This window comes from Micromys minutus, assembly GCF_963924665.1.
Source record: "Micromys minutus genome assembly, chromosome: 11".
Classification (NCBI taxonomy): domain Eukaryota; kingdom Metazoa; phylum Chordata; class Mammalia; order Rodentia; family Muridae; genus Micromys; species Micromys minutus.
This window is the reverse complement of record NC_137980.1, coordinates 4,796,825-4,814,441: the sequence shown is the minus strand read 5'-3', so window position 1 is coordinate 4,814,441 and position 17,617 is coordinate 4,796,825.

The window sequence follows — 17,617 nt, the reverse complement described above, 5'->3', positions numbered from 1 at the left end:
GGAGTCATAAGTTATCATTTATAATTGATCTCTATTTAGGATCAAATTTTGTATATTATACCCAGTTTTGGTAACTTGAACACCTCTGTATTCGTTAGACACAATTATCATTTCTCTATAATTTCTAAAAGAAAATCAACTTGAAATGATGCATGGTTATGAGACAATAACTATGGAGGATGTCTGTTAAGCATGAAATTTAAGGTTATGGATTCTTTGAGATAGTGACTATTTTGAATCAAGATGGTTCTAGATGAAAATGGACACGAAGTAGAGGACTTTGGTTTTTTTCTTTATTCACATTGCTGAGTGCATAGCATTAGTGTTTGGGCGTGAATATACTTTGAAAGATGTATACTAAATAATCATGATCCCCACTTTAGGGATGTTATTAGCTGGAGACTTTGAGTGGTATCACAACATACAAACCATATAAACCTTTACTCCATGAATCTACCTGTTTGTAAATTTGTAAGTTGATGGCCTATTGGGACACAGTGAAGCTAGGAGTTGGCCACTGAGGAAGAGAGTCATTGAAGATGTGCTGCCGATGGGTGTGTGTTGCCCCTGCATTTCCACGCACGGCTTCCTGGCAACCAGAAGGTGAGCAGTTTCGTTCTGCGGTTTATTGCTTGCCTGGAGCCTTTTAATCATAGACTCAGATATGCGAAACGAAGAACTAATGTTTTAGGCTTCACATCTCTGGAATTTTGTTATTGGGATAGGATACAATGAACACAGACTTCACAGGCCCACTCACGACTTCCATTGGTTCCTTTCTATTCTCAGAAAGTGAGTCAGCATTCCTAATGCCCATGATGAAGGTGAGATGCAGACGCTGGGAGATACTTGGTTCTCAAGGACAAAGCTTCGATGAATGGATGGAAACCATGATGCTATGCAACACACCCAAGGGAACCTTCCCTTCCTTCAGGAAGGATCTGGGAGAAAGAAGTCATCCATGAATAACAGACCTTCGGCAAACACCGTACCTATTGGCAGCTTCGTCTTTGATTCCTCGGCAACCAGACGGATAGCTTTCTATGTTTTTATAAACACTCAGCTTAAGTTGTGGTATTACCAAAGCATGAATGAACAAAGATGAAAATTTTTTAAATAAAAAACCTGATACTAGGCATCATTGTTTAGACAATGTTTTATGAAAAAATGAGATTAAGTCTATATGCCATACAACCAAATACGGTAAGCAGAGCTCAATTTAATTGACATGTCATGTGCAATCAGTCATTTTTATCTAGTACGTTCTACTTATCCTTCTAGTCCATCCAAACCTGCCGGTAAACAGTAGTGACGACTCCAGCGACAACAGCAGTTGACACGTTCATTTCCCTGACACCTGAATGGTGATCTGCACACCTAAGGCCATTTATCTTTCTCACGCCCTCTAAAAATGCCCCTCTGCTGCTGATGGAACCTTGGAGATGTGGCGTCCATCCCAGCTCCTTCCTCGGTCTCATAGAAACAGCAATGTGCACTTCAGAGTGATTCTGTAGGGAAGGGTTAGAGATTACTCTTTAAACCACTCAGATCAACGGTACCCAGGAAGCACCTAATAACCTAACACATTTCAGTTAGAATTGCTTACAGTTTCGATGTATAGTAAAAGATCATTTTCTATCTGAGTAGCGTATCATCTACACGCAATCCTCACATCTACAGTAACAATATCTCGTTATTTTTACCATACAAATATGGGAAAAGGCATAGAGACATTGCCAATTATTATGTCACGTTGCTACTAAGTGGCAAAGGTTCAAGTTTCCCTCAGCATCCCTGTATGTCTCCCTATAAAACTCACAGCTTAGAAAAGTGCCTGAGAGACAGGCAGTTGTTTGGGTTCACTGCGCATGCGCATCCACCGCCCAAGCGCAGCGGTGGTGAGCCACGGTGCCCTAGCAGTTTTCTGCTCTAAGCGCTCCAGCTTCTTGCTGCTTCAGAGCACCACATGCTCTCGCATGGTCAAACAGACAGTTGGTTCCTCCTCTGTAGGGATGATGTCTTCCCAGAAACAATTGTAATGTTGCCTTGCTCAGGCCCAAGGTGGTACTGGGAAAACTGGGGTGTTTTTCTTTCTTTAATGGTACAGTTGACTGTCCCAGGCACCTGATTGGTCCGATACAGCTTGGCAGTTTTTACCGGAGTCTTTTACTTCCCTAGATCTGGCCATGCAGCAGGAATCTGAACTGTCATTGGATAAATCGAGAGCATCTATCTAACGTACAGTCTTGCTGAGGATATAAGAGTTATTAAGTTTCAGCTCCGTCACATTTTTCCTTATCAGCTCTGATTTACCAGAGGTGCCGATGTACAGCGGAATCCCAGTATTAAAATAAAAATTGAAATTCTATACACATGTTGGAATTCCTAATTTAAATCTTAGCGCTGATGTTATATCATATTTTTTATAATTTAAAATTTTTACTTGTTTATGATAATTATACATATTTATAGAGTATGGGTGATAAAATGTGGCACATAAATAAAATCAGAGCAATTAGTATCTCGGGCCCCTTAAACACTGGCCATTCAGGTGAAGGTGTTCCATTTCCTTTAGTTTTGAATAAAACATAATAAATTACAATTTGAGACTTTTCCTCAATATTATTTGTGCATATAAAATATATTACATTGTATTTAATACATATGTATATAAATACATTCAGCTATATATATTTAAAGTTACATACCTTGTAAAGAAATTTACATACTTTTGTTTGGTGATTATATACAGATAGATTTTTAATATTAATGTACAAAATAAGACTAGGGTAATAACTGACTCATTGTGGTAGCATGTTCAATTAAAAAAAAAAAAAAAACACAAATACCCTGTTTTGATCCAAAGCATCTATAGAAAATCTGAGTGTGGTGTTGAGAGTGAACTCCACGTCTAGTGAGAAATACTATCTCCAAAAGTAAGGTGTGTGTACACATACACTTTCCCTCTCCCTCCTCTCCCTCCTCTCCCTCTCTCTCTCTTTCTTACACACACACACGCACACGCACACACACACACACACACACACACACACACACACACACATTCACATGAGAATTCACCTTATCACACTTCATAAAATACACAACTAACTCTTTCAAAAGTATAATAAATGTTAGTACTTTATATTTCTACATTATATTTTGGGTTGTGCTTAAATATTGTGCATTTAGTAAGATCTCAGTATAATCCAAGAGCTTTGATCAAAGAGTATTATGTTATAGCCTGTAACGTAGCCATGGTGTGAAACATCCTACATTTTTACTTTTGGGTAGTGAAGTTCTTCTGGTAACCATTGTCTTCTGTTGCGATCGTATGTGCTTTTGCTGTGCCAAAATGACCTCCTGTCCAGAGGAGGCTGGGACAGGATTACCATATCCGGTCAGTGAACATGCTTTTCTTCTGACCTTTTCTTTGGCTTAGAATTGGGTGTGTGACACACATTTTGACAGTCAGTTCTTGACATTTATTTCAGGGAGAGGAATGGATTGGATACTTAGTTACGGTATTCTGATGCTCTTGGGGCATTTTGATTATATTTACCTTTCTTTTTTTCCCTTAAAGCTAATAGAGCTGACTTAAAAAAAATAAACTCTAGCAAAAGACTAATAGGAAAGACCAGTAAATACATTTTTGTAATGAACACTTAACATAAAATCTTAAATTTGCATCTTAAAAAATTAGTATCAATATTCAACCTCAACGTTTTCTGTGTGTAGCATTTGTCTTACAGTTACTCCTCTCACTGATAGCATTTCACTTGGGTATGATAATAATTTATTTATGCTATTATTTTATAAATGAACCGGCATGAACAAATGTGCACACACGGATGAGCCCCATCCTCGTGCTTTCATACATGTTCCTGTCGTCCTCCACTTGATTCACTCCCACTATGCTCCTCTCTTCCTCTACCTGGGCCTCTTCCTGTCCACAGCTGCTTCCTTCCATCCTTAGTCTTTAAATTTAGGTTTAGTGTACAAGAGAAAACATATTTTTTTTCTCAAACCTGACTCATTTTACGCTATAGAATTTGTTTTCTCTTTTGTCATTCTTTGTTTCAAGTTCACTCTTTGTTCTCATAGAAAATGTAAAAATTGAGGAAGGGTAACCTATATTTTTACACACATATAAATACATATATATTTATAGTAAACTAATTCAAGACTAAAAACCGATTGTTCATCCTTTCTATCTCAGTGCTTTAGGTTTCTTGTGTGGGACTTCTGCATGCTAGTCTAATGATCGCTATTTGCCAAACTCTAGCTACAATATTAATTCACTTTGATTAGTTTTACTTCTTTTAATTTTTAGAAATTAAAATAGTTACATGATTCTTCTCTCTCCATCTCCTCCCCAAAGCCATGTGCATATGTTGATATGTTGACACCCCTCCCACCTGATCCTGAATTCATGTTTTCTGGCTTCCCTTTCAATTATTCATACATTCCCAGTCTGTATAATATTACTTGTGATTATATGTCTCAGGGTTGATGCTGAATATTTGATATTTTGCTTCTTTCAACTTGTGCTTACATTTTGCAGAAGCAGGGACATAGAAATCAGCTGATCTATAATAAATAATTTGCAATTGTGATGCTTAAAGTACTTGAAGCATGATATAACGTGCACCTGTAACTCAGTGGTGCCTGGTTGTGATAATGTGCAGATTTCTGATTTCTATTGTATTTTTGAAAAATATTGTATTTAGAAAGGTCTAATTTTGTCTCATTGTCAAAGCAGTATTTATAAACATCCTAAATTACCCAGATTTAAAAGGTCATTCCATATTTCTTCTTCTGTGTATAAGGTATTTAAAGGAAATATTTCAGTACAGTTATAATCTAATTTTAAGCATGAATGTTTTATAACAGTAATCAAATGCAGATTAATTTATAGCAGATTTACTTGAATTCCAAATCAGATTTTCTATGAATTTAATGATATGACAACTTATTGAAAAAATTTTAAAAAATTTCACAAATAATTTCTTTTTCTTTATATATACATCATGAATTTATCTATTTCTGTAAGAAGTAATAGATCAAAAGTGAACTTTTCCTTTTCCTAAAATTCAAAGAGAATTTCTCATATTGATTCTGACCCTGGAAATTATCTGAACATTGTGTTAACTGTTAAGGAAATCACAATGTAGATGAGGACACAGAGAAATAAAAGTAAATTACACTTACAATCTAATTAGAAAAGCAGCAGCAAACACACGTGTGCATACACATGAGCAAACACACATGCTCATGCACATGCACGTACAGGCATCCCCCTCACATACATACACACGCACACACACAGACATATAATGGCACAGACACAGGCACAAGCACACACATAAAAACATATTCACACATACAAACACACACAGTGGGTATGTATCTATGTACATTGATAAGTAATGCTTGAAATATAATAAGAAATCAGAAAAGTAGATATTATTTCCAATTTTCAGAAAACATTTAATACACTCAGATGTTTAGTAGCAGGTATCTTAGAGAGGGGCAAATGTCTGCCAGAGGCTCAAGAAAAGGGAAGCCTGAAAGAGACATTTAAAAGCAGTTTGGACAACTGCGGCATGAAGTAGGAATGGGGGCAGGAGGAGAGCAGTTGTTGATGCTCTTGTAGCTGTAGAAACAGAGACAGCAGTAAGCAGGGTTGTATGGAGGCCTGCCACTTCATGTGGAAATTGTGTTTATGAGATGCCTTGCTAGTGTTTGGCAGGGATGATGTGCATGTTGGGAACTAGGGTGAAAATCAGCTGTGACGTTAATAATGGAAGTAATGTTCTAACTGGTGTCCAATATCATTAAGTCAAAGTCTTCATTTAAGATGGCCATTAAGCAATGGCTAGAATTATGCCCACACGTTCAACGCTCATGACTTCTAATGCTATTCTGCGTTATAGGACCACCATTTAGCCATTTATTTCAGCCAAAAGTCATAGAATGTGCAGGGTATTGTGGCCATGCAAAGGACCACTGTTAAATATATTTTCCTACTGTGTATGTCTGTGAGCATGCGTTTGTGTGTGTGTGTGTGTGTGTGTGTGTGTGTACAATAGGATAATCATATCCTTATTATTGAAGAGTTGTTTCATCATTAATAGGAAGGAGTTAAATTCTTTAATATACTCTGGATTGATATTTCATAGAGATTTTCTGATCACATAAGAGTACTTTCTAACAAACTTGGGGAATTCCTCATGGGGTCTTTTTTATACCCAAAGCAAAATTATTTTTCTCATTTGAATTTTTCTTAATCTTTCTTTAACTCTTGAAACTTATATAATGACTTTAATTTAAAAATGGTGTCTTCCTATTGGCTCTTAATGACAATGTCAGTGTTAGAATAGTTTCGAGTTTCTAAGGAAGACAAAGGTTAATGAATCCTGTAAGAGACAAGTAAATGAGTTCTTCTCTCTCTCTCTCTCTCTCTTTTTTTTTTTTTTAGTAAGCGGAGAGTTTCTGAGTTATAAAATATTCCCACAAATATTCTCATACGGGGCCCACATATCATCAATAGGCCATATGCCTTTGAAGATGCTCATAGTAAACCGTATAAGGACATATGGATTGCTATAATCATGTTTATGTGATGCATGCATACAAATGCTATTTCATGTATAATTATTTTAATATCCTTTTGTACACCAACAGTTTACTCTTAAATATATGTAATATAATATAGTGCTAAGAAGAACCTACTGTAATAAATTTACCCCTTGAAATCCTGAGGTCATGAATAAAATGCTCTGAATAAATCTTGTTTTTGAGTCTTGATCAGGCATTCAACTTATATTAAAATGATTCTGTATGGAAAACGGCAATCATGTCTGTCTACTTTCTTTGGATTTAACTTTTAGAGTTAACTATGGTTAAATTATTATAAGTTGTTTGCCACTATTCTACTTTCGTTTCTACTGGACAACTTCAGTGGCCAATGAGCATTCGATGTGCCCTGGGCTCGCTCACAGAGGATGCAAACAAAGGAAACACTAGATGGAAAATGCAAGGATTTACTCAGACTCCAGGCAGAACTGGGAAATGAAGAGGGGATCAGCTGCGCTGCTCCACACAGTGAAACCTTCCTCTCCTGTAGATTCATTACTAGACTTTTTAAAGTTTTTCCCATGTGCCCATTGCCATTTAGGTTCTGGTGAAACTGTGGAGAGCAAAAACCAGGGAAAGATATCTTGCTTAATCAGAAGGCACAATTTAAATCAGCCCTTAACATCTGATTGTAAAGGAATAAACCACTAAGCATCTTTTAGGACATGAAAAGTCTTTTCCAAACACTGCATGGAACTGCCTCACAAACAACAACTAATAAACAAAGAAGCATTAAAAAACTTTTCAGGAAGCACCTACAATGTGGTGTACATATGCATCGGATAAATGCTATCTTGGAATGATCTTTACATCTACGTTTGTGGATCCTATGGCTTGTGGAACATTGTAAATATAGTTGGTACATGAAAACTCTGTGAACATGGTGGAGGAGGAGGACATGTCCTGCGGCACTGAATGCTGCCAGTTACTAGCCCTGTAATCTAACACTGGTTACTTCAGACTGTAAAGCTTAGCAGAGTAATTATACTAATAGAGATGAAGACAATAAAATACTGTTAATTTACACTGTTGCGACATAGTGACTATTAACGATACTAGTTCCTATTAATACCACCACCATTATCATTTATGATATTTTACTCTTTCTCAATGAAGAAAGGTCTTTACATTTAAAAAATTCCTAAATGAAACGAAGAGCAATAACTTGAAAGGGTAGGGAAGAATCTGAGTGAGGATCTAAAGACTGAAGATTTCGATGGTAATAAAGAGAGGTTTTATCAGGAAGACAGGAATATATCATGGTTACAGGGAGGAAAGGATAAAATTCATTGCAAACATGTATTAAACTGTCAAAAATAAAAGTAAATAAATTTAATAAAAAGTTTTGGGAATGCACTGTATGATAATATTGTATCATTGACTTTAATATTATTTTAAAAATTAAGGAGTAGTGTCTGTATGCCCATGGATCATTTTGTTCTTTTCTAACACAAAGCATTTAAATTAGATTCATGTTTTCATTAGTTAATTAGCTGATGTGAAGAAAGCACATTTAATGATGGCTTTATTAAAAACACATTATATTTAACGGAAAACAAAATGTGTTATTTATATTTGCATAAATATAATTGTGCCATATACATTTGTCTCTAAGCTTTAAATAATGCTATGCCATACGTTCATATTAACTTTACAATTTTACACAAGCTTTGCAATTAAATGTTTGCTTAAAATTAGTAATTGTAAACTTCCTTGCATATATGTATATATATATATATATATATATATATAGATACACACACACACACACACACACATATATATATATATATATGTATATATATATATATATACATATATGCACTCTTTAGGAAAGAATTGAAATTTTTGTAATGTCGCTATATGTTGCTTTTCTGCTGTTCAGCCTAGGAATATGGTGGGAAAATAATTTCACACTGCATATAATGCATCTGATATGAAGGAAACTTGAAAATTATTTAGTTCCAGATATCTCTGACCAGGCTTGCAAAATGGCATATATTATGTTAATGGGCAAGCATTTGAAAATGAATTTGAATATTAAATGCAGTAAGCTTGGGTTCTGACATGAATAAAGGCATAGTTGGCATATAATTTAGAAACAGGTTCCTTGTTAACTCTTTCATTACAATTGCTTACAATCATGCCTCATGCTGGAAAACTAAAAGGTCCCATGTTTTTATCACTGAAAATCCACTGTAGTCAATCTAACCAAGGGCATACAAATGGAGTTCTACTGTAGTATTAGACTGGTTAGTCATATTCTATGTTCACTTGCTCCATGTTGTCCAATGAATAATTGTTGCTTATTCATTGAAAGTTCTAAGTAGAAATGAGCAATATCCATCACTGTGTTAATAATATGCCACACTTCAAGCTTTCCTTTGGAAATCACACGTTTGGGTAAGTATACATCAGAATGTGTGGTCGCTAGTCACTATTACATATTCAAATCAAATTTCCCATTTTCAAGTCCAAGCAGAAACTCCAAATTTACTATTTAGTGGATTCACAGTGTTTAAATCTACAGAAAATGAATAGTTAATAGGAAACCTTCCCTCCAAAGTCTATTTTTATTGAAGGAACGAAGCACTACAGTACACCGGATGTTTTAGGTCATTTATTTTGTTTTTGCTCTGGGTCATTTTACAAAAGCACTTCTGCTCTCTGGCGTTAAAATGAGAGCCACTCGACTCCCCAGATATTACCCAGCAGCACTTGGGGGCTCTTAATGATTAATACCATCACCGTCCGGCCACAAACCTTTCTGCCGCAGATAATGCCAGGCAGCAAGCACGCTTGACACTTTTAATGTATAATTAAGTAGGAAAAGTCAGCACTCAGTATGCAAATTTTTCAAAATGATAAATGATGCCATACAGCAGTAGGGATTGATTTGGTGTAAATGAAACTAATTAAGGAAATGTCAAACATAATTAATAAAACAGGTTTAAGCTGCAAAACATTGTCAATGGAATGAATGAGGAGGCATTGGCTCCCATTGTTTCTGCTTTATTTAGGGCTTGTGTTTAGCTTGTACTGTTCCTAAATGCACTTTCCATACCTCACACCCTCCTCTACCAATTCCCAGAGAGGGGGAAAATAAATTTGCTTGTCTCTCCACTGACTGCAGAAATTAATTGCAGAAATCTTGTCCCATCCAAGTGTTACATTCACTCACAGGACATTAACATAACTAATTTCAAAGAGCCCAAATGGCTGTATAATAGAGCACTGTCAGTGCGCCTGACAGTCTTTGGTCATACCAAATTAGCTTGGTTTTCTAATTGAAAATTTTCTCCCTTCTATTCGTTTTATAATTTTTTCCTCAGCTATTCATTTTTGATAAGAACAAAAAGGTTTTATAATTTACAAAAGAGTACTTGACCTATAATTACTAGGAGGAAATTAGGAGAGGTAGAAAAGTCAGATTTAGTCCTGGTAATGATGCTGGAGACCTTGCTCCCTCTGGGGAGCCTGGAGAATAATGGAATCTTCTATTTTTACGGGCGACCTGTGCACTGGTGCTGACTCTAACTGTGAATCCACTTTACTTTGCAGATCACTTGCTTAACACTCAACGTGCCAGCAGAACTGCAGGCCATTACTCCCAATGTCATTCAAATCAGTGCCATTTCAGCACACCCTTCTCTCTCAGAGAACGGAGTCGGGAACATCTGCCAGTCCTCAGACCTCACTCTTGTAAATTTTCCACGTCGAGTTATACAACTTAATTTGTGACTCATTTGGGCAAATTAGGGCAAGAGAGGGTAAGGACTTTGTCAAGAGGAAGAAATGCAAGGAGCGCTAAATTGATGTGTTTGAAAAGAAATCCAATGGGCTTGATTTTAAAATTGTCACCTGCTTGCTATGGCTAGACTTGTGTCATGCTCCACACAGTATTCAGAGTCGGAAACCCACCACTGTACTCTCAATTGAGAGAAGTCTCAATAGCACACACTTTCCTCTTAATTATGCCAGGAAATGACTCAATGTATAAGAATCAAGTCCTTTTAAACTTTGAATTATGAGTCATATACTTAATATGGCATTTCAGATTAACTGGGGAAATTGAATGGAACTGAATCAAAGATTGCACATCAAGGCAGATTATGTACACATTTTTCTTAATCCATATAACTGAAGCTGAAATGCTGGAGGTACAAATGTGGGGGCATGTGTGTATGTGCCTAAATATTTTTCTTCTTTATTATTTGGATTTTTATTTACGTTTCAAATGTTATTTCCTTTCCCGATAACTCTGGAATCCCCCTATCCCATTGCCCCTCCCTCTGCTTATATGAGGGTGCTCCCCCATCTACTCACCAACTCCCTCCCACCTCCCCACCCTGGCATTCCCATACACTGGGGCATGGAACCTTCACAGAACCAAGGGCCTCTCTTCCCACTGATACCAGACAAAACCATCCTCTGTTACATCTGTGGCTGGAGCCATGGATTCCCCATGTGTGCTCTTTGGTTGGTGGTTTAGTCCTTGGGAGCTCTGGGGAGTCTGGTTGGTTGATATTGTTGTTCTTCCTATGGAATTGCAAACCCCTTCAGCTCCTTCAATCCCTTCTCTAATTCCTCCATTGGGGTCCTTTTATACTTCTAAAATTTAACTAAAAATAGAAATAAACTTTGTTAATACCTATCTGAGATTGTACAAATTCTTGATTTAAAATTGTATAAGTTTGGGGTAGCAGTAATTTTTCTATGCATCCCAACATTGTCTTTGGTTCTTCAATGTTGCCCTATATTGTATATGGTAATTTTTTACTTTTATTCTTTTATTGAACTTATTCCATTTTATCCAAAAACACATTTTGGTTATAAGCTCTTTGCTAATGTCTTTTGTATTGTGTGAGACTCCAAAGAATAGAATTGTCAATTTATATTTTATCATTAAGTGGCATGTGTTTGAAATAAGTAGATTGGTTGAAAATATGTCATTTGTCTTAAAAAAAAAAACAGAAAATGCTTCTGGATTACCTCATCCTATACGTTACAGAGATGAGTTACAGGGCTTTTTCTATTACAAATTGCATATGGTTTAATTCTAACCCATCAAAAATACAGAAATATAATTAAAGTGTTTATATTTTCTTAAAACTTGGAAGTTAGGGATCAGTTTTCAAGACGACCAGAGATCCTAAGGCACAGCTAAATAAAGTGGCTTAAAATTGTCACCTCAGACCCAGTAAGTTTCTTTCTTTTCCACTTTATCCTTTGGATCTGCTTTTGTTGTGGCACATCTTCAGACCCTACATATTACTCAGTTAGCTCCAGGATTAAGTTTATATCAATACCAGCAGGTAAATACACTCAGAATGTTGTTTTCCAGTCCTTTAGAAACTGCCATAGGATTAGCTCAGACTGGACCACAGAAAAGGATTTGTTCTTTCTGAAACCCATCACTAGGGAGGCCCAGATATATGGGGTATTGTTAACTTATTATCTACTCCTGATTATGTTTCTGTTCAAAACTAAATAAACCAGTGGTGGTTGGAAAGAGTTCTCTCACTGGAATGAAGGGGATTTTCATTAAAGGAAAGGAGAACTAAGGCGATCTTGGCAATAACAATAATTAAAAATTTGCAGAATACACATTATAATAGCAAAATGTGCACTCACTTTGGATCTCTATGCTCAATGTTTTATAGTAATAGCTTAATAACAAAGGGAAAATTATATTTTAAAATAAGTGGATTGTATTCTTATGTTCATTGTTTAACAAAGAAGTTTAATTTTGGTGAGAATGTTTTGTTATTCATAGCAAAGAGAAACATGATTTATTAAACTGGCATTTGCCATAAGGTCAGAAGTTACTTCTGACAATTAGTTGTTTCTGTGTTGTATAAACTTGATAGTTTCTCAGACTGTGTTAGTTTTTATTATGTAGGCAACTCGATGCAAATTTTATTTTTGCAAGATTAGTTTGGGTTACACATCATTAGTCAATATTCCAGAGTTCTGGCACTCCCTTTGCACTGTCTCATGTCAGGGAGGCTATGATGGAACCCCCTCTTACAGATGATGTTAACCATGGCCCCTTGGACGGGTGTTGTCTTCTAGATTTTTCTACTGCATAATTGTAATTTTTACATTAGAACAAATGGTTAAGTCTAACTCACACTGATAAGAAAAATCAATATCCACATGTAAAGGATGGGTGTCAAGGATTTTGGAGTATATTTGATAATTATCATTGTAACTTACATTAAATCTGAGAACTTAAAATCACAAATTCATCAAACAATAGTTTTTTTAATATCAATTCCTATTATTTTGCTTATTTTTTTGGTGTTCTCATAGACCTAGTTTAATCTCTTCTTCTTCTTCTTCTTCTTCTTCTTCTTCTTCTTCTTCTTCTTCTTCTTCTTCTTCTTCTTCTTCTTCTTCTTCTTCTTCTTCTTCTTCTTCTTCCTGTCTTCCTTCTCTTTCTCCTTCTTTTTTTCTTTCTCCTTTTCCTTCTCCTCCTGCTCCTCCTCTTCCTCCTTCTTTTTTGGTATATTTTATTTACATTTCAAATGTTATCACCTTTCCTGGGTTTCCCCTCCATAAACCCCTATCCCATCCCTCCTCCTCCTACTTATATGAGGGTGCTTCCTCACACACTCACCCACCCCCTTCTTCTTCCTGGCCCTGACATTCTCCTACACTGGGTCATCAAGCCTTGGTAGAACCAAGGATTTCTCCTCCCAATAAAGCCCAATAAGGCCATCCTCTGCTACATATGCAGCTGAAGCCATGGGTCCATCCAAGTGTACTCTTTGGATAGTGGTTTAGTCTTTGGGAGCTCTGGTTGGTTGTTACTGTTATCATTATGGGGTCACAATCCCCTACTGTTTCTTCAGTCTTTTTTCTAACCCCTCCATTAGGGACCCTGTTCTCAGTTTAGTTGTTGGCTGTGAGCATCTGCCTCTGTATTTGACATGATCTGGCAAAGCCCCTTAGGAGAACGCCATATCAGGCTCCTGTCAGCATGCACTTCTTGGCATAAGCAAAATTGTCTGGGTTTTGTGGCTGAATATGGGCTGGATCTCCAGGTGAGGCAGTATCTGGATGGCCTTTGATTCAGTCTCTGCTTCGAACTTTGTCTTGGCGTTTCCTCCTGTGAATATTTTTGTTTCTCCTTCTAAGAAGGGCTGAAGCATCTGCAGTTTGGTCTTCCTTCTTCTTGGGCTTCATGTGGTTATTCGAGCTTACAGGATACTATCCACTTATCAGTGAGTGCATAACATATGTGTTAATTTTTTGTGATCAGGTTATGTTACTCATGACAATATTTTCTAGTTCAGCCCATTTGCCTAAGACTTTTATGAAGTCTTTGTTTTTATAAGCTGAGTTGTACTCCATTGTGCAAATGTACCATATTTTCTGTATTCATTCGTCTATTGAAGAACATTTGGGATCTTTCCTGCCTCTGGCTATTACAAATAAGGTTGATATAAGGAAAGTGGAACATGTGTCCTTGTTATATGTTAGAGTATCATTTGGGTATATGCCCAGGTGTGGTATAACTGGGTCATCAAGTAGTTAAGTACTATGTCCGATTTTCTGAGGAACCTCCAGACTGATTTCCAGAGTGGTTGTACCAGCTTAAAACCCCACCAACAGGGGAGAAATGTTCCTTTTTCTCCACATCCTTATCAGCATCTGATATCACCTGAGTTTTTGTTCTTAGTCATTCTGACTGGTGTGAGGTGGAATCTCAGAGTTATTTTGATTTTCATTTCCTTGATGACTAGGGATGTTGAACATTTTATAGATGCTCCTCAGACATTCGATATTCATCAGTTGGAAATTCTTTGTTTAGCTCCATACCCCCTTTTTAATAGGGTTATTTGATTCTCTGGAGCCTAACTTCTTGAGTTCTTTGTATATGTTGGATATTAGTCCTTTATGAGATGTAAGATTGGTAAAGTTCTTTGCGCATTCTGTTGGTTGCCATTTTGGCCTAATTGCAGTGTCCCTAGTCTCACAGAAGCTTTGCAATTCTCTGAGAACCCATTTGTCAATTCTTGATCTTAGAGCCACTGGTGTTCTTTTCAGAAAAATTTGCCAGTGCTCATATGTTCTAGGCTCTTCTCCACTTTCTCTTCTATTACTTTGAATGTATTTGATTTTATGTGCTGTTCCTTGATCCACTTGATTTGTGCCTTGTACAGGTCAAACATTATGGATTGATTTGCATTCTTCTACATGCGGATTGCCAGGTGGACCAGCAACATTTGTTGAAAATGCTATTCTTTTTCCAGTGGATGGTTTTAGATCCTTTGTCAAAGATCAAGAGACCATAGGTGTGTGGGTTATTTCTGGGTCTTCAATTCTATTCTGAACTAATACCATACAGTTTTTATCACTATTTCTTTGTAATACAACTTGAGGTCAGAGATGCTGATTCCCCCAGAAGTTCTTCTACTTTTGAGAATTATTTTTATTATTCTAGTTTTTTTTTTGTTATTTAAAATTTCAAATTGCTCTTTCTAACTTTATAAAGAATTGAGTTGGAATTTTGATAGGTATTGCTTTGAATCTGCAGGAAACAATAGTTTTACATTCACATTTTGCTTTCTGGGTGGTGCCATCCCTGGCTGGTAGACTTGGGTTCTATAAGAAAGCAGGCAGTGCAAGCCAGGGGAAGCAAGCCAATAAGTAACATCTCTCCATGGCCTCTGCATCAGCTCCTGCTTCCTGACCTGCTTGGGTTCCAGTCCTGACATCATTTGTTGATGAACAGAAATTTTGAATTTTAATCTGAACAAACCCTTTCCTCCCCAACTTGCTTCTTGGTCATGATGTTTTATGCAGGAATATAAACCCTGACTGAGACAAATTAGTACCAGCATTGTGGGGTATTCCTGTGACAATCTGACCATGTTTTGGGGAGGACTGTAGAAGGACTTTGGAACTTTGAGCTTGAAGAGACATTGAGTTTGTAAGAGCTCTGTGGGATGTTCTATAGGAGATTGGAAGATAATGTTAAGAAGTGCAGAAGTTGGAGGCCTGGCTTGTGAAATTTTAGAGGGAAGATTAAAGACTCTTGTCAGGAATTTTGATGCTTTGATTGTGAAGATTCTGTGGTTTTGGTTAGTTGGGGCTGAAGAATTAACAAGCTACCCAAACTATTAAAGTAAAACCTTTGCATTACTAGGACTATAGATGCTGGTCAGCTGGAGCTAATAAATTAGTGTTGATTAAGATGAGACTGGTATCATTGTGGTGAAATATACTGGGAACTATTTTCTGAGAGCACAAAAAGGCTGTGTTTCAGAGATAGCCAAGGTAATAGCTGGTGCTGTGGCTGGACTTTGTAAAGTATAAGGGTCACCCAGGAGATATTAGTTTTGCAGAAATGAAGGGGCCATAAAGACCAGCTGAGGCTTGGTACTGTGAGAGGATATGGAATGCCATTGGTGCAGCCTCTATTGCAATTAGTGCCCCAGGACTGACAGTAGTGTTTTGGAGATTCTAGTACCATGAGATGACCACCAAGAACAGCAGTGGCAGTGGAGAACAGGCAGCTGGAGCCTAGAAGACAAGGTGTGTGCTACAAAGATCAGAGCTGGAGAAGTGACTCAAGTCCTTGGAGGTGTCCAGAACTTTGTGAGTGGATCACAGACATTGGATGGTTAGAGATTGATTTTGCTTTTGATTATGACGGTATCCTGATATTTTTTCCCTCATAAAGGAAGACGTGGAGCCCACAGTTAAGAGACTTTGAATTCAGAAAGACTTTGAATTTTTAAAGAGATCAAATATATTTAAAAGATTGAAAATTTAATATGTAAGAATTTGTAAAGACTGTGTGAATCTTAAAGTTATTTAGATCTTGGGGATGAATAAGAAAGTAAAGGTTGAGGCTTAATAGTGTTGTGTTTGTGTGTCAAGTTGACAAAGGATCAATTGTACTGGATGGTTTTGTGTCAACTTGACACAAGCTGGAGTTATCACGGAGAAAGGAGCCTCAGTTGAGGAAATGCCTCTATGAGATTCAGCTGTAAGACATTTTCTCAACTAGTGATCAAGAGGGGAGGTCCAGCCCACTGTGGGTGGTGCCATCCCTGGGCTGGTAGACCTGGGTTCTATAAGAAAGCAAGCTGAGCAAGCCAGGGGAAGCAAACCAGTAACATCCCTCCATGTCCTCTGTATCAGCTCCTGCTTCCTGACCTGCTTAAGTTCCAGTCTTAACTTCCTCTGGTGATAAGCATCAATGTTGAAGAGTAAGCTGAAGAAACCCTTTCCTCCACAACTTGCTTTTTGGTCATGATGTTTTGTGCTGGAATAGAAACTTTGGCTAAGACAGTTGGAAAGATGCCTCATCTTTCCTACCATCCACATCAAAGCTCCCAACTGCCTATAACTTCAAGTCCAGGGTATTGGTCATTTTCTTTTTATTTTTTATTTTTTTATTTACTTTTTCGAATACATTTTAAGGTTGTAATTAAGTATTTGTGGGTACATATACATACACACACATATATGTAACAATAACATAGGAAAAGAGGCTATTAATTTGAAGGGCTAGGAGAGAGACTAGGAGGGACTGTAGGGAGAAAAGGGGGATGTGATACAGTTCTATTTTAAATAAAATATATTCTTTTTTTGTTGAGCTTCACACAGTCAGTGAGTTGTTTCTGGGGTGTTCAGAGCTTTCTGGGGTTAGTATCACATTATCAGTGACTGCATATTATATCTGTTCTTTTGGGATCGGGTTATCTCACTCAGGATGATATTCTCTAGATGCATCCAATTTCTTAAGAATTTCATTAAGTCATTGTTTCTGATAGCTGAGTGATACTCCATTGTATAAATGTACCACAATTTTAGTATCCATTCATCTACTGAAGGACATCTGGATTCTTTCAATCTTCTGGCTATTATAAATAGAGCTGCTATGAACATTGTGGTGCATGTATCTTTGTTTTATGTTGGAGCGTCTCTGGGGTAAATACCCAGAAATAGAATAACTGGG